The sequence below is a fragment of the Moschus berezovskii genome, chromosome 11, assembly GCF_049115385.1.
Source record: "Moschus berezovskii isolate FMDL1 chromosome 11, NW_MosBer_1.0, whole genome shotgun sequence".
Lineage (NCBI taxonomy): Eukaryota > Metazoa > Chordata > Mammalia > Artiodactyla > Moschidae > Moschus > Moschus berezovskii.
The window spans coordinates 24455903-24482398 of NC_142470.1; positions in this window are offsets into that span (position 1 = coordinate 24455903).

Below are 26496 nucleotides of genomic sequence, written 5' to 3' on the forward strand. Positions count from 1 at the left end.
GTCCTTAACCAAAAGACTGGGAATTCTGTCTCATTTCAAGTACCGTTTCTGACCCCATGATTGGGTAAACCAAAGGCCAGAGCAGGCACTCTTTGGCTTTTGACACTGATGACTTCAGTGAAACACAGCTCTCAAGGTTTGAGAACAGAACAGTGTTAGTCACTCAGTCGTGACCGACTCTTTGAGGATCCCATGGACTGTGGCCAGCCAGGCTCTTCTGTCCATGGAATTCTCCAGGCAAAAATACTGGAGAGGGTTGCAAAGATAATTTGAAAAAGGCTCCAAATATCCACTTAAGGAAGAAAGGCTTTATAAGGACTGGACAAATGGCCTGATGAGAGAAGACTCATAGGACATTTGGTATTTTTTTTATTAAAAATTTGAGAATGCTTCTGTAGAAGAAATAGCATTCCCATGGAAGATAGGATATCTGTGTTTTCTAGTCAGCTTTTGTTACCATTTGGTTGGTGACCTCAGACAAACTGTTTGCTCTCTGGGCCTCAGTTTCCTTTTCTGAGTAGGTCTAGCTCCTCTCTAAGAGTCCTTCTGTATGCTAAAGTGTTAGACTCTCTCTCTTGGAACTCATAATTCATCCCTATTGTGACTGAAATGCTAGAGGCATAACTGGAACATTTTCAATAGAAAAGAAGATTAAATTAAAACAAATAATTCGCACTCTGATATACAAACCAAAATGATCAACAGAATAATACAGCTTGACAGTAACCTATAATTTAGACAAAGATCTGTGAAATCAAGAAATGTTGGAAACCATCTCAAAATACTGTAATAGTGCAGGGCTAAGCTTTACCCAAATCTCTGTGTGTGTATGTGTGTGTTTTAAAGCACTGGTATTATGTATTTTAGCTGTTATTATTCAAAGAGAAGTGGCATCCTGTGTAGAATTGGGTGTCATTGTAGTGAGTGTATAAACTGAAAGGAATCAGCCCAGGAGATTCAGTGTTCATGCTTATTTATGGGAAAATGCTGTTTAACTAACCTTGAAGTAAAATCTTTTGAGTAAAAAAAAAAAATCTTTCTTGCGCCTTGCAAAGATTTTTCCTTGAAACACAAAAGTAAGAAAATAGGACGTTTTTTAACTAAAAAAAAAAGTTTATATAAAAGAATCATTTTCTTCCCTTTTAATCAGGTATATACTTGAAATTATAAAGAAACCATGTTTAGTTGAGGAGCTGTGGGTTTAGTAGGGAGAGCTCTGTGGGCTTGATTCTTCTTGTGCCCAGGAAGCTTTGGGTAGGAATTCTTCGAGGAAAGTTCACCAAGGACTTTTCTTTTTTTTTCCAGGGCCTTGGGAGGGTCTGAACGTGCCCAAGATACCGGTTGAGCCACATTCTCCGAAGCCTCTTACCTTAACAACCAATTCCGGCAGGTTCTCTGAACTTCATGCTAGTAGCAACAAGAGTTTGTGAACTGGAAAGAGACTTAGAAATCATCTAAGCTGTGATTCATCAATGAGGAAACAAAGGCTCAGACAGGAGTAGGGAGAGCCAGAGGCTGGGACTGGACTCGGCACTGACAACTCGTGTGCCACTGTCTCGCCTCTGCTGAACGGGCACATAGTGGACGGTACCTGGCATCCTCCACGGAGGACAAAGGCCCAGCTTCCCTCTTCAGAGAGGAGGCTTAGAGTGCAAGTTCCTTGTGAAAAGAGGACCCAGGGCTGGGGTGTCACTGCTTTGGGATGAGGCAGACTGTTTTCTGGGGACACAATAGAATAGGTCAGAGGGACAGGGTGGGGAGATCCTAAGTGGGAGGGGTCTGGTGCAGGCCAGGAGGATGGGCATGGCTGTGTGAAGGAAAGCAGGGTGGGAAGCAAATGTCCCTTTCTTTATGCTTTGAGCTGCAGGTTTGCTTTGGTTTCAGCTTGTGCCTAGGTAAACTGGAGAGTGACTGTTCTTCTGCAGGCTTCGTGGTTCCCTATGGTTTCCCACTATTCCTAGGCATATCTTCTTAAGACCAGGCGTTTTGTTGCACTAGCCCCTGTCAACAGACAGATGTCATTTTGTAATTTTCCTCACATCTTTTTTTTAAAAGTAGTATTTATTTTTCTATAATAAAAGTATAATAATATAAAATAAAAGTATAATAAAAGCATAATATAAATATATATATATTATAAAAGCTTAATAAAGGTATAGAAATCGAAGTATAATAATAAAAAGTATTATTTTACTTTAATGTATTTACTTTTGGCCTCATCACATGGATTTTTATTGTTCTACCATGGCTAAATTGTGTCTGACTCCTTTTGACCCCACGGACTGGAGCACGCCAGGCCGCCAGGCTCCTTTGTCCATGGGATTTTTCTGGCAAGAGGGTAGCCATTCCCTTCTCCAGGGGATCTTCCTGACCCAGGGATTGAACCTGGGTCTCCTGCATTGGCAGGTGAGTTCTTTGCCACTGAGCCACCAGGAAAGCCCAGGCCACATGAATCTTAATTCCCTGACCAGGGATGAAAGCATATCCTGGTGGTGAGAGTGGTGAGTCCTAACCATTGGACTAGCAGGAAATTCCCTCTAAAATATATATATTTTTAAAAATCCAATTTCCAGATGGAAAACCTGGAGAAAGAGAGGTGAAACCAGTTCTTCAAAGTCCCCGGCTGTGTGTTCAGAGTGAGGGCCGGAACTCGTGGGTTCAAACTCCCAGCTCTGGACCTGCTATCTTGCCTTTTACACCAGGCTCGTGACTTATTACTGGCCTGTTGTCCCCCAACGAATGCTGGTGGGAGAGGACCAGCTAAGCTTGTCTTCTCAGTTTCCTCATGATACACAGATGCTCTAAGGGCTTTGTAGGCCAAAGGATGAGGCTGTGATGAAATTCAAACACAGTCAATGCCCTGTGCTCGGGCCTCCTGTGTGCCCAGGCCTCAGCGATACCTGAAGAGGACTCAAAGCCACTTAGGATGAAGGGCATGATCTCAAGGACCTTCGGTCCAAGGCACTGATTTTTTGCTTATCAGACAACATCTTGGGAGATAGAAGGAGAGATCAGAAGGGGCCCATAGTTAGGCTCTGGGCAATCTGGGTGAGTTGCTTGACTTCTGCAATGCTCTATCTGTCATCTGAGAAATGAAGAAGGAACGTCTTCCATGGAGGGATGCTGAAGAAAGGATGGAATTAGATAATGTGTGCAAACCAGCAAGCACTGGCCTGGCACATTGGTGTGAAAAAAATGTCCTGGGCCCCTTGCCCACCCCCATGGCTGTCATGCTGGCCTTGGTGCTCTCTGCACCTCCCATCCTTGGTGGGCCCAGGTTCTGGGTCATGTCACTTTTCTGGACTCAGACGCCATGTTTGGCTATAAATCATTCCACCTGCCAGGTGTTCACATGGCTTATGTACATGTTATCTTTCTCCTTGTTTTCTGGTGGGAAGGAAATGACCATAGTTTTTATTTATTTGTTTGTTTGTCTGTTTTTTAATTTTTGGCCACACCATGAGGTATGTAGGATCTTAGTTCCCAACCAAAGATCGAACCTCGATCCTTGGCAGAGTGAACTCAGAGTCCTAACCACTAGACCACCAGGGGATTCCTGTGACCATAGTTTTGAATGCCGGCTTTTTTACTTAAAAGCTATGCCACCATGGATCACTTACTCCAACATTTCTTTGCCTTCGTTTCTTCATTTATAAGAGGATTGCAATAATAAAGCCCCAGGGTTGTTATACCCGGGTTCAGTCCCTGGGTCGAGAAGATCCCCTGGAGAAAGAAATGGCTACCCACTCCAGTATTCTCGCCAGGGGAATTCCATGGACAGAGGAACCTGACAGGCTATATAGTCCATGGGGTCGCAAAGAATCAGACCTGATTAAACCTAACACGACTGTGATGGAAATTAGAATAAAAGTATATGTAAGACAGAACAGTGTCTGACGCATCGTATTCATGGGACATGTTCAGTTCAGTTCAGTCGCTCAGTCGTGTCCGACTCTTTGCGACCCCCTGAATCACAGCACGCCAGGCCTCCCTGTCCATCACCAACTCCCGGAGTTCACTCAAACTCACTCAAACATGGGACATGTAGTCAAAGGTTATTAGTTTTATTAGGGCTTCCCTGGTGGTTCAGATGGTTAAGAATCTGCCTGCAATGTGGGAGATCTGGGTTTGATGCCTGGGTTGGGAAGATCCCTTAGCGAAGGGCATGGCAACCCACCCCAGTATTCTTACCTGGAGAATACCATGGACGGGGAGCCGGGCTACAGTCCACAGCATTGTAAAGAGTCAGGCACGACTGAGTGACGAACACGACACAAGCACTTGGGGGGTGGTGTCCGGGTCTCACTCATTCTCTTTTAGCCTCTGTCCCGTGTGCCATGGAGAACGTGCTCAGCGTGGGTTAGCAGAACCAAGAGTGATTTGGAATGAAGCCAAGACCTGGAGTCCCCAGAGACCTGGAGAAAGAGACACAAGGCTCCACCTCAGCAGTGGAATTAGCCTGACCTGTGTTTGCATCTCAGCCCTGACACTCACCCACTATGTGATCCTAAGCAGTTCAGTCCGAGTCTCAGTTTTTTTTCTATTTAAAATGTAGATAATCACTTTGACTACAGCTGTGAGGCCCCAATCCCTGTGTAGGATCGCTTAGCAGCAGCTAGAATAATTAAAGATGGTTTTATTTTATTTTTTACGTATGCAGTCATCTTAATTATAATTCATGAATACATTAGAAACTGACATGGATCTTTATTAAGACATGTGGAATCTCATGGGCATCTGCTTTCCACTTTTTAGAAAAACCACAGTTTACTTGAGAACTGTAAAAAAAAAAAAAAGCCAATATCTTAGGATCATTATGACAAATTTTCACCTCATAGGATACCTGAAAGGGTCTCTGGGCCTTCCAGATAGCTATATTGTCCACAGACCTGTCCACACTCAAGCGTCCTCTGGAATTCCTTACAAATTTCAATAGGCACCTGGGCAGCAGAACATTCCATCACTCCGCTGGTTTTTAAGGCGCAGTTCCAGGGTTAACGGTTGTGCCCAAATTTAACAGGGTCTTTACTTGGCAGGGAGATGAGTAAGGCGAGTAATACAGTATTTTTAGAAGCTAAGCCTGGGCAATTTGAAAACATTAAGTGAGGATGGTTTATAAGAGGTGTCTCGAGGGGGATTCCAGCTGCTGCCTGGGTGAGGACAGAGCCGGTCCTGAGATGCAGCAAACAGGTGAAGTACAGACTCTCCCGGTTTGGGCTGAGAGCCACTCGCTTTCCCAGCCATGTAGCATGAGGGGCACTGATACAGCTGTCCGAGCACAACTGTAACCAACAATCTGCCGATTGTTTGTCTGGGAAGGCTCCACCCCTGCCCTGTGACAGCTGGTTCCGCAAGAGAGGGGACGCACTGTGGGAGGCGGGACCAACCCTGTCTGCCCCGTGGTCCAGGTTGAAAGAGGGACAGAAGCTAGTGGAACTGGTGGGAACAGGAGATGTTCACCTTGCTTACGTGAAAAAGCTGACCATGATGAACAAAGACTCCTGGCAGAGGGGTCCGAGGAGAATCATTTCTCCCTAAGCCTCAGTTTTCCCATCTCTAAAATTTAGGAGGTAGGCTGGCTCAAACCTGAAGTTCTTTCCAGATCCACCATGCTAAGATTTGAAGACAAAAGACTTCAACCTTAACCAGTAGGTTTATTTTTAAAACTTTGGCCAAAAAATCTCTTGCAAATACCAGCTTCTGAAGACTCCTTCTCACTGTCACAGAGGCAAGAGGAATGAAATTTAAAAAATCTGAAAGAGATTGAGGGTGGAGTGGAGAGGATGGCTGGGAAACCATAGGAGGGAACCAGGGCAAGGAAGGAAGAGAAGGAAAGAAGTCAGGAAAGGAAAAGACAAGGAGAGACTGGGCAAGAACCCATCTGTCATTTTGTGGGTCTGGGCCTCACTTTCACATTTGTGAAATGGGTATAAAGCTGGCCTGCCTAATAGCTCCATAGTGTCAAAGTATTAGTTGCTCAGTCGTGTCTGACTCTGCAACCCCATGGACTGTGGTTCACCAGGCTCCTCTGCCCATGAGATTTCCCAGGCAAGAATACTGTAGTGGGTAGCCATTCCCTTCTCCAGAGGATCTTCCTGACCCAGGGATTGAACCCAAATCTCCCGCATTGTGGGCGGATTCTTTACTGCCTGAGCCACCATAATAATAATCTTGGGGATAGTGTCAATTTCCACAAATGAAGGAAATCATCCAGTGTATGCCATGGTGGTAACTTCTCTGGGAGATTGCTGAGACAATCAGAGGTCGTGTCCGTAAACTACCTGGTTGCCTGCCTGTCCACAGTAGGTGCTATATAACTATATATAATATATAGAGTGGTAGTTACATTATTAGATAACTAGTTGTAGCTACCCTTGGAAGAAAAGCTATGACAAACCTAGAAAGTGAAAAAAAGTGAAAGTGAAGTCACTCAGTCATGTCCGACTCTTTGCAACCCCGTGAACTGTAGCCTGCCAAGCTCCTCCATCCATGGGATTTTCCAGGCAAGAATACTGGTATGGGTTGCCATTTCCTTCTCCAGAAGATCTTCCTGACCGAGGGATAGAACCCGAATCTCATACAATGCAGGAAGACTCTTTACCATCTGAGCCACCAGGGATTCCTTAATAGCATATTAAAAAACAGAGACATTACATTGCCAACAAAGGTGTGTATAGTCAAAGCTATGGTTTCTCTAGTAGTCATGTGTGGATGTGAGAGATGGAGTATAAAGAAGACTGAGCACCAAAGAAGTGATGCTTTTGAATTCTGGTGTTGGAGAAGAGTCTTGAGAGTCCCCTGGACTGCAAGGAGATCCAACCAGTCAATCCTAAAGGAAATCAGTCCTGAATATTCATTGAAAGGACTGATACTGAAGTTGAAGCTCCAATCTTTTGGCCACCTGATTCGAAGAACTAACTTAATAGAAAAAAATGTTGATTCTGGGAAAGATTGAAGGCAGGAGGAGAAGAGGATGACAGAGGACAAGATGGCTGGATGGCATCACTAACTCAACGGACATGAGTTTTGAGCAAGCTCCGGGAGATGGTGAAGGACAGGGAAGTCTGGCGTGCTGCAGTTCATGGGGTCGCAAAGAGTCAGACATGACTGAGTAACTGAACAACAACAAAGTTGTAATTATAGTATTCTCTTTATTATTAATATTGACCTATTGAAGGCGGGTCAAAAATCTGACTCCTAAACTTGGCCCAAGTTTCTGTAAGTCTGGCCTTCCTTTCTGCAGACCTTGGTGTCAGACCCTGCTCTGGACCCTGGGGACACCAATTCAAAAAGAACACTTATACGCAGCGAAATCACAAAGTGAAGGAAAGGCCATTTGGGACCGTCAGGTCATCTGACTCCACTGTGTCCTCTTCTAGGTGGAAACTTGGGACCCAGAGAGCAGCGGCTAGGGTCACCTCCATCCAAGGTCCCGCCCTCCTCTAGGGGCAGAGTCAGCAGGGAGCTCAAGTCTGAGCTTCAGTGTAGGACTCAGTTCACCAACATATAAGGAGAAAAGCAAAGATCAATGACAATTAAAATGTACAAATATAGGACTCCTCTGGTGGTCCAATGGCTAAGACTGTGCTCTCAATGCAGGGGACCTGGGTTTGATCCCTGATCAGGGAAAGATCCCACATGCCACAATTAAGACCTGGCACAGTTGTGTAAATAAATAAACATTTAAAAAAACTGAACGAATATGACCAGTGCGCCCAGAGGAAGGAAAAAGGAAGGGTTTCCTCAGTTTTCTTTTAAGCTGTTTCTAAGTTGCTTTCTGGAATTTGACATGCATTTCGGTTTGCTCCTCATGGTGCTTTGCTTTTGCCGTCAACAATGGGATGGTTTATGCCAACAGACCAGGATAGCTGGGTTGTAACAAGCTCTAGCGATCGCCTGGAAGCCATTCTTAATGCGTCCTCATTACTCATAATGTGTTCAAAATGCACTCCTTGGAACCCCAGCTTGAAATACCCAGAGATCCATTTTCAATAGACTGGCAAATAGAAGACGTTAAACATTATTCATAGGAACCGTGTTTATTTAATCTTTAATGCTACCTAATGCATTTCGGTCAAAGTCATCAGTTCACGTTCGGGCTTTATTGCGTGGAAAATGGATGTGCTATTAATAAGTCAATACAAATACAAATATGGTTTCAATTGGAAATCATTAGGTTTCATTAAATGGCAAATGAAATCCATAGGAAGGATTTGTTTTATTTTGTTTGTGAGGAGGGAAAGGAGCCCTGAGAGGAATTTCTTCGCTCGCTAATGAGGAGGGCTGATTGGTTTCTGCCGAGTGGTGGATTACAATATAGGCCTTGCTTTATTCTCCCCAGGATGGGGATTGCCTTTCCTCAGCACAGCTGTCTGCGACTGTGGACCCAGCTGAAGTGGCTGCCTGCTCCCGAGAGAGTGAGCTGGAGCCCCCATTACTCGGGAGGTGGAGTGGAGGTGGGGTCTACCACCCTTCTTCTCTGCAAGCCTGTGGTCCTAGTGGGCCTCAACAATCTCCTAAAGTCAGCCAGTTCTGTGAGAGCACTGACTCTGGCACACCCACCCCCCTGTCTCCACAGCAGCACCTGTGAAAGAGCACGCAGGACTTTATGTCACTGGAAGCTTAGCATGAGCCCCAAACCACCTTTGGTGGTTCCCCCAGCAAAGTGAAAGTGTTAGTTGCTCAGTCATGTCCAACTCTTCGCAACTCCAAGGACTGTAGCCCACCAGGCTCCTCTGTCCTTGGGATTCTCCAGGCAAGAATACTGGAGTGGGTTGCCACTCCCTTCTCCAGGGGCTCTTCCCAACCCAGGGATCAAACCCAGGTCTCCCCCATTGCAGGCAGGTTCTTTACCATCTGAAGCCCAAGGAAGCCCCAAACAGACCTTATAAAAAAGGAGATGTTTGCATGCATGCAGTGAAGTGCGTGAGATGAAGGTGGGACTGGAAGCTGAACAGATCCAGATGCAAGCTCTGGTCCCCCCATCGAGGGTCGGTGTGATGTAGAAAGTGGGACCCAGGTGGTCTGATCTGATTGGTCCTCATCTCCATCCTGCCATGGCTGCAAAGGATGATACATGCTGACTGTCCAGCACAGGGAGGGGCTCTGTTAGCATCTGCTCCCTCCTTCCAACCTGCCTTGGTGGCTCAGATGACAAAGAATCTGCCTGCAGTGTAGGAAACCTGTGTTTGATCCCTGGGTCAGGAAGTTCCCCTGGAGAATGGAATGGCTACCCACTCCACTATTCTTGCCTGGAGAATCCCATGAACAGAGGAGCCTAGAGGGCTACATACAGTTCATGGGGTCACAAGGAGTCAGACACGACTGAGAGACTAACACTTTCTATTTTCTTTCTTTTTCCAACCCTGCCAGTATGATCCTATGCTCAAAACTTCTTCCTGAATCTTGCCCTTTGTCCCACTCAAGCGTGAAGAATACTTGCTGCTGCTGCTAAGTCACTTCAGTCATGTCCGACTCTGTGTGACCCCATAGACAGAAGCCCATCAGGCTACCCCCTCCCTGGGATTCTCCAGGCAAGAACACTGGAGTGGGTTGCCATTTCCTTCTCCAATGTGTGAAAGTGAAAAGGGAAAGTGAAGTCGCTCAGTCATGTCTGACTCGTAGCGACTCCATGGACTGCAGCCTACCAGGCTCCTCCATCCATGGGATTTTCTAGGCAAGAGTACTGGAGTGGCTTGCCATTAGGATGGAGCAAAATCCGACAGATGGTCAGTGCTTGCTTAGTGTTTTTAGTGAACGACATCATCTTTTTTAAACTCATCATACTGTTTCTGCAGGGATGATTTCTGTGCTAAACTGGGCAGCTGATCTGCCCCTCCGCTTGGCACCAAGGAGGTGAAGCTTTGCCTGTGCTCATACCTCGAAGGGGCCCCTTCTTCGGAAAAAGCCCTGGTTGCCTCTTTGCATCAGTGAGTAGGTAGGCACTGCCAGCTGCTTATGAAAACATATGTGTTGGACCAGCAGTTATACACTGAAGTTCCAGCAGAGGAAAGTTTGTGGGACACCCAGGTGCTGAGGGAAGCGCCCCCTTCTCTGGGTGCAGAGCAGCTTTCTGGTTCCATCTCCAGCAGAGATAGAACAAATGATAGTCAGCCTTAGTGAACAAACTGAGGAGTCGGGGGACCCCTCTTATCACACTCTCCATTGTTATTTCTGAGCAGTGTAATCCAACCAGATAAGAATGAATTATAATCACCAACACTTGTCTAGCCCTTGCCATCATTTCAAGATCAGTCAGAGTTCTCAATGCGTTAACTCAGTTCATCCTTACAACCTCCGTCTCATGGATGAGGAAGCTGAAGCTCAGAGGGATCAACCAGCTTCCCAAAGGTTACACAGCAGGGAGTGGTCAGAACACAGGTCTTGCTCGGGAGTCTAGCCACTTACTTAGAACACTATTCTACTTCCCCCTGGTATAAATATTCACTGCTGCTCAGAGAGGCAGGCCATTTCTCAGAATTCTGGTGGATTTGGAGCTCTCTGCCAGTGCTGAGCTGTGTGTGGTCTTGCCAAGTCACTTGGCCTCTTTGAAGCAAGTGTATTTATTTGAACCACGTGGCAGAATTGGGTGAGGATTGAGACATGGGAACAATGTCGTTAAATGTCTACCACACTGTTCAGCACAGACACACAGACACCTCAGACACAGTCACTACCATTATGATTTCAGTACACACACACAGAAGCCCCATACCCCGTCTTTCTTGATTTGTTCTTGGTGGCATCTGAGTGGTAGGTTCAGGACAGAAAGTGTCGCTCAGAGAGATGGATTCTCACACCCACCCCTGTTGCAGCATCACTCTGAATTTCTTGTGTATCTTTCAAGGCAGGGCCACGTGATTTCCTGAAGCCCCTCCTCTCGCACAGAGCTTTGGAGTCAGGTAGGTCTGAATTCACCTCTTGACTTTCCTCCTTCCTGGGCGTAGGATCCCGTAACCCTGTGAGCTTCAGCTTCTGGAGCTCAGAGATGGGCATCGTTACCTTTACCTCGAGGAGTTCTTGTGAGGATGAAGGGAAATGATATGCCCATTGACCAGCGGGATGCCTGACACATAGTAGGAATCCAGCAAGTGCAAGCGACAAGAGCATTTTCCATCCACTTTGGAAAGTCTGTGCTATGTTGTGCTACCATCTTTTTCTCTCTGCTTCCACTCACGGCTTTCTTGTCCTTTCCCTGGAGACCAGGTGGCCTAAGACTAATCCTTCTTCCACATGACAGCCCCCAGGCACATGAAGGCAGTTTTCATGCAGACCCAAATGTTCTCTTCTCCAGACAAAACAGCCCAGACCTTCAACTGTTTTTGCCCCTGTACCAGATTTTGGTCCTTTTGCCGTACTGCAGTCCATCTCAGTGATATTACACATTCAGAACCTATGTTGTTGACTTTAATTTGTCGGACAGTGCCCAAGCCATGGATGTTTTCATCAATCCCAGGTCTGGAGAGAAAGCTAGGACCAAATACTTCTCTTTGCCGGGGCAGCCACCAGTATGTGTGTGGAGGGAGCAGGCAGGACACAGCGGCAGCGACAACCACTGCTCTAGCTTGACCTCTGGGGAACCAGAGAGTAATTTAGGGCTTGAAATGTGGGATGCAGATGAGTATCTGCGTTCTCCCTGGCTTCAGGAAAATGGCTTCCATTTTCCAAGGTGATTACAGTAAATTACACATGGAAGAGAGAACAATGATGCCTCCAAATGCAGTGAATTAATCGAAGAGAACTTGACACCCATACATGTGTCTTGGAAGTGGAGGAGAGAGACGGAGATGGGGAGAGACAGTATTTAATACATTAATTAGGAACAGAAAGTAGCTTAGTCCCCCCCTTTATTGTGACAGTTTCTGAGTGCTGATGTCTTAAAAATAGGAATAATATGGATAATCGTTAGCACTCTCTTTACCTGGGGTTTCTAGAATCGAATACATTATCCTAATGTAATTTCAATGCATGCTTAACAGCAACAACAGAGCTTCTTCTGAGTCTTAGAATGTATCATGGATTAAGCGTGGTGAAGCCAAATTAAAAAAGCAAACCGGGCGATGGTTCCCTTTCTTCAGAAAAGAGGTCTGGTGTATGCCTGACTTCCCGGGGTGAAATTAAAAGAGAGGGATGTTCTAAGACCTTAGCTGAGGGGAAGCATTTTTCACATTCTTCACCTAGAGACCAAAAAGGAGCCAGGAAATTGATATAAGGGCAGCAATATGGGTCAGAGGAGGAAAAGTTCAATGAATGAGGATCATTTAACTAAAGAAGGCCTCCCAAGGGGGGTCTAATCACAGTGCTGGGGATGTGAATGGGTGTCATTCAGAAGGGAGCCTTGCTTTGTCTTTGTAGGCTGAGAACAGATTAGGCAGGAAGGGATGAAATTGTAGCAGCAAGGACTAAGGTGGGCCATCCAGGAGGGCTCTGATAGCAGGGAGGGTTATCTACAAAGGATTATTTCGGTATGGTCAGAAAATGGCTTCGACAATAATTTTTCTAACTTCAGACTCATGTTTTCAGAACGGTGTAGACTGGAGTTCTGCTCGGACGTGAATCAGGTGACTTGGGCTTCTCCATGGAATTTTTCTGCCATTCCCTGATTAGAAATGTTTCCTAGCAATGCCAACAGTTGGTACCAGAGGGGTTTTCTAAGGAAGGGAACCTGGCTGGCAGCCCTAAGGAGATCATGCAAGGAGTCTGCTTAGAACATCCTGTCCTGGGGTCTTTCTCAGGCTCAGGCTTCCTATGCTTTAAAGTTGGCTCAGTGCTATTCAGCTTCAAAGGAGATTATAAAGCTCAAAAGTTAGGAGGTGGGGACTTCTCTAGTGGTCCAGAGAAGTTCTTCTTCTCTTAAATTCTTTAAAAAGAAATGTTTAAGTTCTTTGTTTAAGTTCTTCTTCTCTTAAATTCTCTGTTTAAGAATCTGCCTGCAAATGCAGGTGACACTGGTTCAATCCCTGGTCCAGGAAGATGCCACATGCCACAAAGCAACTAAATCCGTGTGCCACACTATTGAAGCCTCCATGCTTGGAAACTGTGCTTTGCCACTGCAATGAGACACCTGAGCACCACAACTAGACAGTAGCCTCCGCTCGCCACAAATAGAGAAAGCCCACAAGTGGCAATGAAGACACAGAGCACCCAAAAAAAAAAAAAAACTTAGGTGATGGGTCTTTGGATGTAGTCACCATTTTCTTGTTCATACTGCACACACACACACAAAGAAAAAGAAGTTTTCTAAATGTTTGCAAATGACTTAAAATGATCCTGGTGGTTGATAGGAAGATCCCCTGAAGAAGGAAATGGCTTCCCACTCCAACATTCTTGCCTGGAGAATCCCAAGGACAGAGGAGCCTGGCGGGCTACCGTTCATAGAGTCACAAAGAGTTGGATACGACTGAAGTGATTTAGCATGAACGCAGGTAAATTAAAAAATACGGAATCCCAGATAGTGAGGATCGACTATAAATAGAAAATTAGATTGACAATGTGTCAGCAGAACACAGTCTTTCTAGGAATCAAGTATAAGGCACCAACTGAAATCCTTTTGTTGTTTTCGTTTGGGGAGCTCGTTGGGGTGAGTGTGAAAGCAGAGTACTCAATGATAGATACTATTGCCTCTTCACTCATTTATGTTTTCAATAAGCAGACTGGAACTTCCAAAGCAGACTTCTTGACCCTGAATTGATCCCAAGATGGGTGCATGATGCCTCCCACCAGGAGCCAACAAGTTGGGGATCACGTCATAGGACTTAAGTGCCAAGGGCATGGGAATGAAAAAAGTGCTGAAGAAGTTGAAGAGAGAGGGCACTGACTGACAGCAGGCGGCTGGCCAAGGATTCTTGGAGGAGGTCAATAGATGGGGACTTGGAGAGACCGAAGGACTTGGAGGGGGAGAAGGTAGGATTGTAGGCACTCAATCTGTGTCTGTGATGTGTGTGTGAGGATGTCTAGATGTTGCGTTTTCTAAGGATGTTCTCAAGAGGTGTGAGGGAGTGTGCTGTGTCTGTGAGTGTGTGTTGTGTGGGGGTGTGGTCCTGAGTTGGGGAGTGCCTAGCTGCTGAGAAGCTACAGAGGTTCGTGGCCAATAGTATGAAGCCAACTGCCCCTTACTAGCTGGATCACCTTGGGCAAATAATTTCTCTGTGCCTCGGTTTCTCAGGTGCAAAATGTAAATAATTATAGCCTCTCTTTTAGGATTGTTATAAAGTTGAAATGAGTTAATACTTGCCTTATCATCAAAACAGTACTAGGCACAGCTAACTGCCATATAAGTGTTTCTATTTTTTTTTAATTGGAGTATAATTGATTTACAGCATTGTGTTAACTTCTGCTGTACAGCAAAGTGATTCAGTTATATATATATACAATCTTTTTTTAAAATATTCTTTTCCATTATGGTTTATCATAGGATATTGAACATAGTTCTCTGTGCTATACAGTAGGACCCTGTTTTTCCATTCTATATATACAAGCTGACATCTGCTAAACCCAGCCTCCCACTCCATCCCTCCCTTAGATCCCTCCCCCTTGGCGACTTCCAGTCTGTTTTCTCTGCCTGTGACTCTGTTTGATAGATAGATTCATTTGTGCCATATTTTAGATTCCATATATAAATGATTTCATATGGTATTTGTCTTTCTCTTTCTGACTTACTTCACTTAGTATGACAGTCTCTAGTTGCATCTGTGTTTCTGCAATTGCCATATAAATGGTTACTAGTGTTGCCTAAGAGGCCAGGGAGCCTGAGATGAGCAGTCTTGGGGTAGGAAGATCTGGGGACAGGCTGACCCGAGGGGTCTCATCTAGGGTAACCTGAGTGGAGCTGGGGAGGGGAGTCAGAATGGTAAAGGTCAAGGTGACAGATGTTGCATTGTCTCCTGGAGTGGGGACAAAGTTAGTGGTCTTGGGGGCTGCGGAGTCTGAAGCAGAATGACATGTGTGGGGTGGGTCAAAAGCCAGTGGATCAGGGTGAAATCTGAAGGGAGAGTGTTCGTTCATGGGAGTGTTACGGTCTGGAAGGTGGGGACAGTGGGAGGCTGGGGAGAGATGCATTCATGGGAGGTGAAGAGGGGCGGGCAGTCCAGACCCAGCATCCCTGGAGGCCAGCCTGGCCAAGGTGGATTGTTCTGGAAGCAGGAGAGGAGACACATCTCTGGAACATGACGACTTGCTGACCACTCCGCGTAGCTCAGTCGGTAAAGAATCTGCCTGCTTTACAGAAGATCCAGGTTCAATCCCTGGGTTGAGAAGATCCCTTGGAGAAGGAAATGGCAACCCACTCCAGTATCCTTGCCTGGAAAATCTCATGGACACAGGAACCTGGTGGGCTGTGGTCCATGGGGTCGCAAAGAGTCGGGCATGACTGAGCGACTAACACTCACTTACTCTGCTCATCAGAGATCCCCTCTGCTCCCTGTGACTAATGGGACTTGATGTGCCATGACGGGGCCTGAATTCCCCCGGCTACCAGCTCAGCTCCGTCCTGGAGGGTTTTACAGGGCCCAGCACCATCTTCCTGCCTCCTGTTTGGACCTCGCAATGTCCCTGAGGCCAGGCCCACGCAGACAGCTGAATCTTTCTGAAAAAACAGGAGCCATCCTTTCAACTGTTTCTTTGAACACAGGTTCTGTCAACGAGGTTACTAACCACCGCTGTGTTCTGAGCATGTTTGATGAGCTCTACCTGAGGCACACATTATCTCATTTGATCCTCAACAGTCTGCAGAGGGTGGTACTTAATCCCTGTTTCAAAGTCAGGAAACTGAGGCTCAGAGAGATTAAGTCATCTGCCCACAGATGTGAAGCCTAGGTCCCTGTATTTCCATTGAAACCACCCTAGTTTCTCTTCCCCAGCCCAGAAGCAGGGCTTCTAGAGACATCAGATGGGCTTCTTCACAGTGAAAGACAAACAGGTCTGTGACTTTGTGATGTCACCTCCAGTCTTTCTGGTCTCCCAGGCATCTGCCAGGGCACTGCCTTCTTGTGTGGTCCTTTTTGTGGTCTTTGAGGAACTCAGAGCAGGTGGAGGGGGTCACCTGTCTTTCTGTCATTATTCGAGCAGCTGGAAGTGTCCCCAAGGAAGGTAGTCTTACGGATTTTAACTTAATCACTCCACCAACAAATGTTTCGAAAGTAAACAGAGATTCTGGAAGAAAGTCATAGTGTTTTATTCATCTTTGTGTCCCTGGTGCCTAATACTTGCTAGAAATTCCGTAGATGTTCGCTCAAAGAGTGAAGAAGCACCTCCTTCTTGCCAGGCTCTGGGCAAGGACAGTGGGGGATGGAAAGGAATAAGATATAGTCCTTCCCTCTAAGAGTCCACCATCTAGATCAGAGAGGGAGCCACACTTGTACATGGAAAGTCAGTTAACAGAGAAGCTACCTTTATTAGAGTCCAAATCAACGTCACTGGCAGGAAATTCAGAAGAAATTCCCCTAGGGTCAGAAGGCTCTGGGGGGGCGGGGGGGGGGGTGGCGGTTTAGGGCAGGGTGCTAACCAGAGGAAGAACTCTGTAGTATTCAGAACTGTCTGGTAGGATTGCAGAGAGCTTGGGTGGCAACGATCTCTCTCTTGCTGACAAGTTCAGGAGACTAGGTGGCAAGGATGTGTGCATGTGTGTGTGTGTGTGTGTATGCATGCACGTGGCTAGCATGTCTTCTTGCGCCAGGAGAGAGATTGGACTTAATGATTTTTTTCTAAGTTTTTAGTTTCAACATTGAATCAGGCTAACTTTCCAGAACAAGTTATGGTTTAGAATACAAAGCAAAAACAAACAAGGCAAAACAATATCCACAAAATGAATCCAAGGATTCCTCTAGAATGTTGGATAGGGTTCTCTCATGCTTATTTCCAATCTCTGTTGCATGGGTAAGTGGCCACTGAGAAGATCAAGACTTGTCCTCCATAACAGCTCAAAAGGGGAAGAAATTCCTTTGTTACTGAGGGAATAGTAAGAGGGGTCACATGGGGGTAGGGATTACTATTATATAAGTGAAAGTCCTGGGAGGCTTCTTGGAGGATGCAGAGTTTAAGCAAGATCTTGAAGGATAGGGAATTCCCTGGAGGTCTAGGGGTTAGGAATCAGAATCTGTGCTTTCACTCCCTAGGGCCTGGGTTCCATTACTAGTTGGGGAACTAAGATCCTGCAGGCTGTGTTGCATGGCAAAAAAAAAGAAAAAGAAAGAAAGGAAGAAGGAAAGGAAGAAAAAACAGAATAGATTCAGCAGCTATTCATTTGCACTTCCCTCCTCCCTCCCTCCATCTACCATTCATTCACCTGTCCATCCATCCTTCCATTCTTTCTTTCATTGATCCAGTTCAGTTCAGTCGCTCAGTCGTATCCGACTCTTTATGACCCCATGGACTGCAGCACGCCAGGCCTCCCTGTCCATCACCAACTCCCGGAGTTTACTCAAACTCATGTCCACTGAGTCGGTGATGCCATCCAACCACCTCATCCTCTGTTGTCCCCTTCTCCCGCCTTCAATCTTTCCCAGCATCAGGGTTTTTTTTTTTTTTTTTTGTGAGTCAGTTCTTTGCATCAGGTGGCCAAAGTATTGGAGTTTCAGCTTCATTGATCCAATCACTTATCAATTGCTTTTGAGTCCCTACTAGGTGTCTGGCATGTTCACATACATTCTTTGTTTAATGACAGCAATTCTGTTAGGTAGGTAATAGTATCCTAACTATACAGATAAGAGAGATTTGACTCCAAGGGACAAAATTCTTCTCCTCTTACCCCATTCCAGGCCGCCTCATCCCATATCAAGAAAGAAACATCTCCTTATCTTCAAAATGCTGCCTCCCTTTGCTTCGCCTATCTCCCTGCCCTCTTCACTTCTCTGACCAGTCCCTCCCACAGTCCCTCCCCTGTGAACTAAGACATAGACCTGAGAAGGTCGCCTCTGGGCCCACAGTTCACAGGGTTCGCCCCTGACCAGAAGCTAAGTCCCATTTCTTTACTCCTATGGTTGACAGCTTGCATGATCTACTTTGACTGACTTCATCTCAATATTTTGTTCTCACTATCTTTTATCTTAGTTAAATTAGGGAACCCACTATTCCCTGAGCACCCTTTCCCCCCATTTCTGGGTCTTTCTTCACCCCATTTAAAATGATTCATCCCCCTGTGGTTGGCTTCTCAGCACAGTACAAATATGTTAGATTGAATCTGATCCTGGGATGGCCTAAGCCTCTCTTCTTAAAGGAAGGGCGCAGAAGGCAGTTTTCCAGATGTCAAGGCACTTTTAGGAATCCTGGGCAGTAAGTGTAGCCCCAGCCCTGGCATGAGGGCCTGGGAGCTATTTCTGGGTGGTAGTGTTGGGCAGGCAAGGACCCCATCCATGGGGTGAGTTCCCAGGGGTCTGTAATTCCTATGTAATAGAAGGAAATGTCAACCCACTCCAGTATTCTTGCCTAGAGAATCCCATGGACAGAGGAGCCTGGCAGGCCAGAGTCTTTGGAGTCCCAAGAGTCGGACACGACTTAGTGACTAAACTTCTACTACTGGAAGCCAGGCCCAGGACCAACCACCACACTGGACATTTTGACTGTGTGCTATTTAACTGCATAAACCATGTTCCTTCTGATCAATGCCTAGGAAGGCATCCTGTCCTTGTCCCCTTCTTTCCTCCCGCAGCTGATGGTCCAAACCCCAGCCCTGCCTTGCCCATCCCAGTCTCTCGTTTCATTCCAGCCTCGCCTTCATCCCTGACACGTGTTGACATAGAATTCAGATTTGCTTGGTAGTTCTGTTTTCATTAACCAGCAGGGAATGTGGCCCATGGTTCTTACGGATGGGCAATGTAAGGACTGTAGAAGTTCTCCCAGTGTGCTTTCATCTATATTTTCAAACAATTCATTCCATAAATCAGAGGAGATTTGCAAGTATGGCTCCAAAGCCCTGGGCTCCCACAGAAGGTAGCTCAGGGCAAGTACATCTAAGCAAGGAGCTGGCGACCAATGAAGGATGAGGACCATGGTTGGGTGGGGCTGGGAGATTGGGCAGAGGGTCAGGAACAAAGTGAGGCTCAGGCATGGAGTGCCAGTGTCAGGCGTATAAGATATTTGGAAATAAAAGATGATTTTTAGGCCCTGTCCAAACGTGGCACTAGTGGTAAAGGACCCGCCTGCCCATGCAGAAGACATAGGAGACCGGCTTCGATCCCTGGGTGGGGAAGGTCCCCTGGAGGAGTCCACGGCAACCCACTCCAGTATTCTTGCCTGAAGAATCCCACGGACAGTCCATGGAGTCACAAAAGAGTCGGACATGACTGAAGTGATTCAGCATGCACGCATGCATGTCCAAATATTTTCTCTAAAAAGTCTGGCACTGGTATGATTATGGTAAACACAGACCAACTCGCTTTGAAGGAGAGATCCATACTGCCATTCCCAGAGCTCCACCCTGGGGGCAGGAGACCCGGGCTTGAGTCTGGCCTCCCCTCCCAGGCCACCCTAAGACCTCTGTCTTCATTAACCATCAGCATCCTCCTCTATCAAGTGGAGATAACACCTACTAGCAGAATGGCTCAGGGAATTCCTGAGCCATTCTTGATGATGATGGTCAGGGTTTGAAATTCAGTAAAGGCCCCAGGACTCAGCAGAAGGTGGAATGAACACAGGGGCCTCCCTCCAGCAGCACAGTGACCACAGGCTGTCTCCACAGTGGCTCCTCACTGGGAGGGCAGATCCACAAAGAAACAGCACTGTTCTGTCTTCACAGCTGGGGTTCAGGACATCTCAATCCTGTGGGCAGAAAGCACTCACTGTGGGTCTCCCGGCCCTCCCCCGAGGGTGGGTAGTCCAGAGGCAAGATGTGGGTGGCTGGGTGGGCTGGGAAAAAGGAACCCTGGGGGCCAGCAACATCCACACCCCTGGGAACAAAAGAGACTACCGAACCACTGCCAGTGTAGCAATTTTGAATGTCAATGGCCCCTTCCTCGTTTTTTTGTTTGTTTGTTTCGCTTTCCTCCCACTAAAATGCCTACACCTTGTCTCCCTCTGTGAGGCTCCTTCTCGCTCTGCTGGGCGAGGGCACATAGTAGGCCCTCAATAAATATTTGCCCAGTGGAAGAATGGATGGTAAATCCAGCATTAATCCCCACTCTTCAGCTCCCCACCCCCAGGAAGGAATAAAAGATGTCCCTTCGCGGCTCGGCCACATTCAGGCGAACTTCCATATTGCTGCCAAGTCCTGCCATCTGCCACCTCCGCGGGGCAGGTGCTGGCAGCCTCGGCACCCACAAAGCCCGCGCGGGCACAAAGGCCCGACGTGCGCGGGTAATTGCCGAGCGCGCAGCCCGCCGGCCGGCCGGGCGCGGCGAGTCCGCGGCGGCTGCGGAGGGAGATTTGCATACAGATGGCCCGTCGGGCCGCGGGGCCGCGGGGCCGCCGCCGCCGCCCGGGGTGGACCGGCCCTGCCGCCTCAGAAGTGCGCGCGGCTTTGACTGCAGCCCAGCCCCGGAGAGGCCGCATTCTGCCCGCCCTGAATAGTCAGCCTTTCAAGGGGACGCTTTGAAATTTGAAAAGAGAAAGAAGGAAAGAGAGAGAGACCAAGAAACAGAGAGGCAGACAGAGATTGAGAGAGGCAGACAGAGGAAAAGACGGAGACAGAGAAACGGAGGCGGAAACAGATTGAGAGGGAGAGGCGGAGATGAGAGGCGCGGAGAGGGAGAAATAGAGACTGGGAGATTGAGACGGACAGGGAGGCCGAGAGAGACACACAGGGAGGCCGAGAGAGACGGACACAGGGAGGCCGAGAGAGAGACACAGGGAGGCCGAGAGAGAGACACAGGGAGGCCGAGAGAGACGGACACGGGGAGGCCGAGAGAGACACACAGGGAGGCCGAGAGAGACGGACACGGGGAGGCCGAGAGAGAGACACAGGGAGGCCGAGAGAGACAGACACAGGGAGGCCGAGAGAGAGACACAGGGAGGCCGAGAGAGACAGACACAGGGAGGCCGAGAGAGACACACAGGGAGGCCGAGAGAGACGGACACGGGGAGGCCGAGAGAGAGACACAGGGAGGCCGAGAGAGACAGACACAGGGAGGCCGAGAGAGAGACACAGGGAGGCCGAGAGAGACAGACACAGGGAGGCCGAGAGAGACACACAGGGAGGCCGAGAGAGACGGACACGGGGAGGCCGAGAGAGACACACAGGGAGGCCGAGAGAGACGGACACGGGGAGGCCGAGAGAGAGACACAGGGAGGCCGAGAGAGACAGACACAGGGAGGCCGAGAGAGACACACAGGGAGGCCGAGAGAGACGGACACAGGGAGGCCGAGAGAGACGGACACAGGGAGGCCGAGAGAGACGGACACAGGGAGGCCGAGAGAGACGGACACAGGGAGGCCGAGAGAGACACACAGGGAGGCCGAGAGAGACACACAGGGAGGCCGAGAGAGACGGACACAGGGAGGCCGAGAGAGACGGACACAGGGAGGCCGAGAGAGACGGACACAGGGAGGCCGAGAGAGACGGAGACAGGGAGGCTGAGAGAGACAGAGCCAGAGACAGGGAGGTTGAGAGGGACAGAAATGATGGAGGATGGAAGAAAAGCCAGTCTCTTGGTGAGGCAGAGTTCAGTGGGAAGGGAGCCTGGGCTTTAAGAATGAGAGGCGCCTCCAGGAATGTGGGGAGATCTCTGGGGAGACTCGCTCCGACTTGCGGCCTTCCTTGGCTCTGGCTCCGGATTGTCTAGGGTCCCGGATGTGCAGGAAGCAAGGAGAGAGGGCCCGCGGGGGAGAAGAGGCACTGAGGAATGGCACAGGCAGGTTGCAGCTGTTTTGCAACAAACAACAACAAGCCCCCCATGCTCGAAACTGCATGTGAAAAATCTCTGTAATGAAAACTAAACCCTAAAGGTTAAGCAAGCAGAACCGTCTTGAAAGCCAGTCCCGAGTCCCTAAAAGGGCCACTGGGGCCCGGGCTGGGCTAGTTTTCTCTGGCTTCTTCGGTGGGTTTGGAAACACAGCCCCAGGGGTGAGCAGCCACACCCTCCCCGCCCCCGCTGCAGGGACACGGGGACATGGTGACGCTGGATGTCCACATGCGGCAGGTGCTGGTTGGCGACCTCAGGGCTCTGTTTAGCAACCTGGTGGCGGCTTTCGCTCCGTGTTTGCTAAATACCCCTCGCCCTCGCCCTCCGCGCAGCTCCCCTCCCCACCTCCTCGGTGAAAGACCAGTAGGGCTGAAAAAAAGAAAGGCGTTATTGAACTCCTGTTGCCTCTCTTGTCCAAACTAAATGAAAGGGAAACAGAAAAGCAACAGACAAGGGCTATTTTTCACTGGACGTGTTAAACCTGCTGGTCCCCCTGGGTCACCTCTGCATGAGGAATCTGGGAGTCAGCCTTGATCCCCTCAGCCCACCCCTAGAACACAAGCAGGCACCTAGACCTTGCTTTCTGTACCCCTTAAAGCCTCCTCATTCCCCCCACCAACCCATATTCCTCAACCTCAGTGACAGCGCTGCTTCTAAAACCCAATTCCTGTTTTCTCTCTGTCTTCCTTAAAACCGCTCATTAACCCATGATCATCCTCTTGAGAATAAAGCATGGCGCTTTAGCTTGGTGTGGAAACCTGAGGTCCTGCCCGCTCTAGCCCTTGTCTGTCCCCACCTTTGCACCTTGCCTGAGGATTCCATTCTAGTTGAGGCTGTTTCCCACCCCTGCCCCTTTGCCCAAGTGACTTCAGTTCTTGGTGAGCCCTCTCCAATCCTGATGAGCAGGATACAAGCTCCTTCCTTCCTCTGCCCATCTCCCTTCCTCCTTCCATTCCACTGACAAGTCATTGGTGCCAACACTATGTCAAGCATCAGGTGCTAAGGATAAAGGGATGCCGAGAAATACTTGTGTCTTCTTCCCATCCTTTCCCTGGGTACCATAAGGCATCTGGAGGAGGTTCCACTGGTGGTGGTGGTTTAGTTGCTAAGTCGTGTCCAACTCTTGCGACCCCATGGATTGTATGTAGCCTGCCAGGCTTCTCTGTCTGTAGGATTCTCCAGGCAGGAATACTGGGGTGGGTTGTCATTTCCTTCTCCAGGAGTTCTTCCCAACCCAGGAATTGAACCTGGGTCTCCTGCGTTGCAGGCAGATTCCATGGGTACCATAAAGCATCCAGAGGAGGTTCCTAAAGTATCAGATCTCCCATCCTGAGCTGAGACTGTCGTTTTCCAGCCCCGTGTTTCCAGATGATGAGCGTTTTTCTATCCGAGACAGATACTGATGAACTCAAAACTATCTCATCACTGTACTGAAGGCTCTTCCTCAGTGTTTTTTTTATCATGCTTTTTATGTTTGAAACTATGCCAGAAACTCAGGGGAAGTCGTTCACGGAGGATCAATTCTATAAAAGGGAAATTACTGACAATTTGAGCCAGACATGAACATAGCTTTTTATGATCTCTTTTTTGCTTTCACCACTTGAAATGTCAGAGCAAAATGCACTTTAGATGCTGTATTTTTATTCTTTCAACAAGTATTTAGGTTGAATGAATGAGATTGTGAGTGAGGTATTTGGGTAATTGTTATTTTTTTAAATGAAATTAACCCCAAAATGTTAATATTTTCATGCTTGGAAAATTATTCCTTCTTGATGACTCTCTCTGAATGAGACTCTCGGTTTTTTTTACTCTCTACAAATCTTTTATTTTTGGAAATATAATTGATTTACAATATTGTGTTCATTTCGGGGGTACAGAACAGCAATTCAGTTATGCATGTAAATATTAATATATATATATATATATACTTTTTTCAGATTCTTTTTCAATATAGGTTATTACAAAATATTGAGTATTTTGTATTGTGCTATACAGATACTATTGGGGATTCCCTAGTGGCTCAGACAGTTAAGAGTCTGCCTGAAATTTGGATCGACCAGAGTTTGATCCCTGGGTCCGGAAGATCCCCTGGAGAAGGAAATGGCAACCCACTCCAGTATCCTGGCTTGGAAAATCCCATGGACGGAGGAGCCTAGTGGGCTACAGTCCGTAGGGTCGCAAAGAGTTGTACATAACTGAGTGACTTCACTTATACAAATACTATTGGTTATCTATTATCTATAATTGTGTGTATGTCTTAATCTCAACCTCTTAATTTACCTCTTTTTGCAAGTCTTGCAAGGACTTTGGCTAAAAGGAATATAGTCTGGGACTTCCCTGATGGTCCAGTGGTTAGGACTTGGTGCTTTCACTACCAGGACCTGTGTTCAGTCCTTGGTCAAAGAACTAAGGTCCTGAAAGCCACATGGCACAACCCCCGTGAAAAATAAATGAAAAAGGGATATAGGCTTGTCTCACCAGAAATGGGATAATGTGTTGTGGCTAAATAAGTATCACTGGGAACAGACCACTGAGTAAAATGGTTGTTTTTGTATCTGAATCTGGGTGGCTTTTGGTAATGATAACCATTCTCTGGGCTTCAACTGATTGTTCTGTAACCTAGCAACTGGTATATCCACTTCAAGGGTAGGGTATGAGGGTTAGGGGAGTGGAGAAAAAAGTCATAAATATGAAAAAACAACCTAAATGGTGGTGGTGGTGTTGCTGTTCAGGCTCTCAGTTGTGTCTGACTCTTTGTGATCCCATGGACTGTAGCACGCCAAGCTTCCCTGTCCTTCACCATCTCCTGGAGTTTGCTCAAACTCATGTCCATTGAGTCGGTGACTTCAAAGCATCCACATGAGTTGACTTGATGTCATTTTCAAACTAACTTGGCATCACTACTGGAAGGATACTTTGTGGCAAAAATGAAGAGGAGAGACAAAGTCGGAGGAACTCTGAAAACCCAATTACCAAAGCCTAGAAATTCTGGTTAGATGGTTCTTTGGGCCTGGGAACATGCATTTTAACAAGGCTTCCTGCTCTTGAGCCTCATCCATGTGATCCCAAGACTAGGTATTGAGGACACTGACCTTAAAGGGCTCTCTTATTCGTTTACTATAATTCTCACAATTTGGCACCAGCACACTCTCTGTACATTTTCTACGGTATCCCTCATGAACACCTTGCAATCTAGCCATCTAGAACTGCCTCAGGGTCACCTAGGCCCTTCTAGACTCCTGTGCTTGTGCTCACACTGTTTCTGCTGCTCAGAGCCTCTTTTGCTGTGGCTGCTCCTACCCAGTAACTTGTTGACCTGGCACACTGTCTTCAGCTTCTCTATGAACAATTCATGCTCTCAACTCTCCTAGGCAGAGTAGAGCTCTCTCTCTTTTATAGCCTCCACTTAGGGCTTTCATGCATTGGAGAAGGAAATGGCAATCCACTCCAGTATTCCTGCCTGGAAAATCCCAGGGACGGGGGAGCCTGGTGGGCTGCCGTCTAAGGGGTCACAAAGAGTTGGACATGACTAAAGCGACTTAGCAGCAACAGCAGCAGCAGCAGCAAGGCTGTGGTTTGGGGAGAGACACTTAGGCTTGTTGAGCGTCATTTTCCATAATTTCAAAGATACTAACACCTACTTTCTAGGCTTTTTGTAAGGATTAGGTGACATAATGTCTATCTGATGCAGTATCTGGGAAGTAATAGGTACTAAAAATGAGTAATTATTAGTATTAATAATATTATTGCTAAGAAAGCAATTTTATTTATTTTCTTTTTAAAATCTATTTTTGTTCTGGTTGCACTGGGTCTTTGTTGGTGTGTGCAGGCTTTCTCTAGTTGTGGCGAGCAGGGACTGCTCTTCATTGCAGTGCACGGGCTTCTCACTGGTGGTTTCTCTTGTTTCAAGCGGAGGCTCTAGGTGCACCGGCTTCGGTAGTTGCCGTTACCCGTTCTAGAGCGCAGGCACAGTAGTTGTGGCACATGGGCTTAGTTGTTCCATGGCATATGGAATCTTCCCAGACCAGGGATCGAACCCATGTCCCCTGAAATGGCAGACAGATTCTTATCCACTGTATCACCGGGGAAGTCCAGGAATACAATTTTAAAAGGTGAAATAAATCTATGCACAGCTTGACTTTTACTTACTTGAAAGTAGAAAACAGAAACAAATTATTATTGTGCCTGAGCTGCCCTGTTTATAACTGTATGTCCATTTATAACATTTTTTCTGAAGCAATTTCAGAAGGTTAAAGTTGACTGAGTATTCAGAGTATGAAGCACTGTGTCCCTGTTTCCTGGTCTTTTCAGGAGGCAATAAACTATTGAAGTATAATTTGTTAGAAAGCATCATTTTTCAGTTCAATTCAATTTCATTCTATTCTGCAGATATTTCTAGAACACAGCAGGCATTTCTAGATTAGCAAGGCACTACGATGTGGGGACCTTAGAGGTGACAGCATAAGTGATACACTGAGGAAATGCAAGCTGATTGCTATAGGAACAGACTTGGGTATCTGATGCCCCTGACCCTGAATCCTGTAACTTCCTGTGAACTTGAATATCTTGTAGTTTCTTTTCTTTCTTCAACTGTAAACCGGAGAAGAACAAATCTGATCTTTCAGGGCTGTTGTAAGGAGGAGAGGAGAGGTACATATGCAGGATG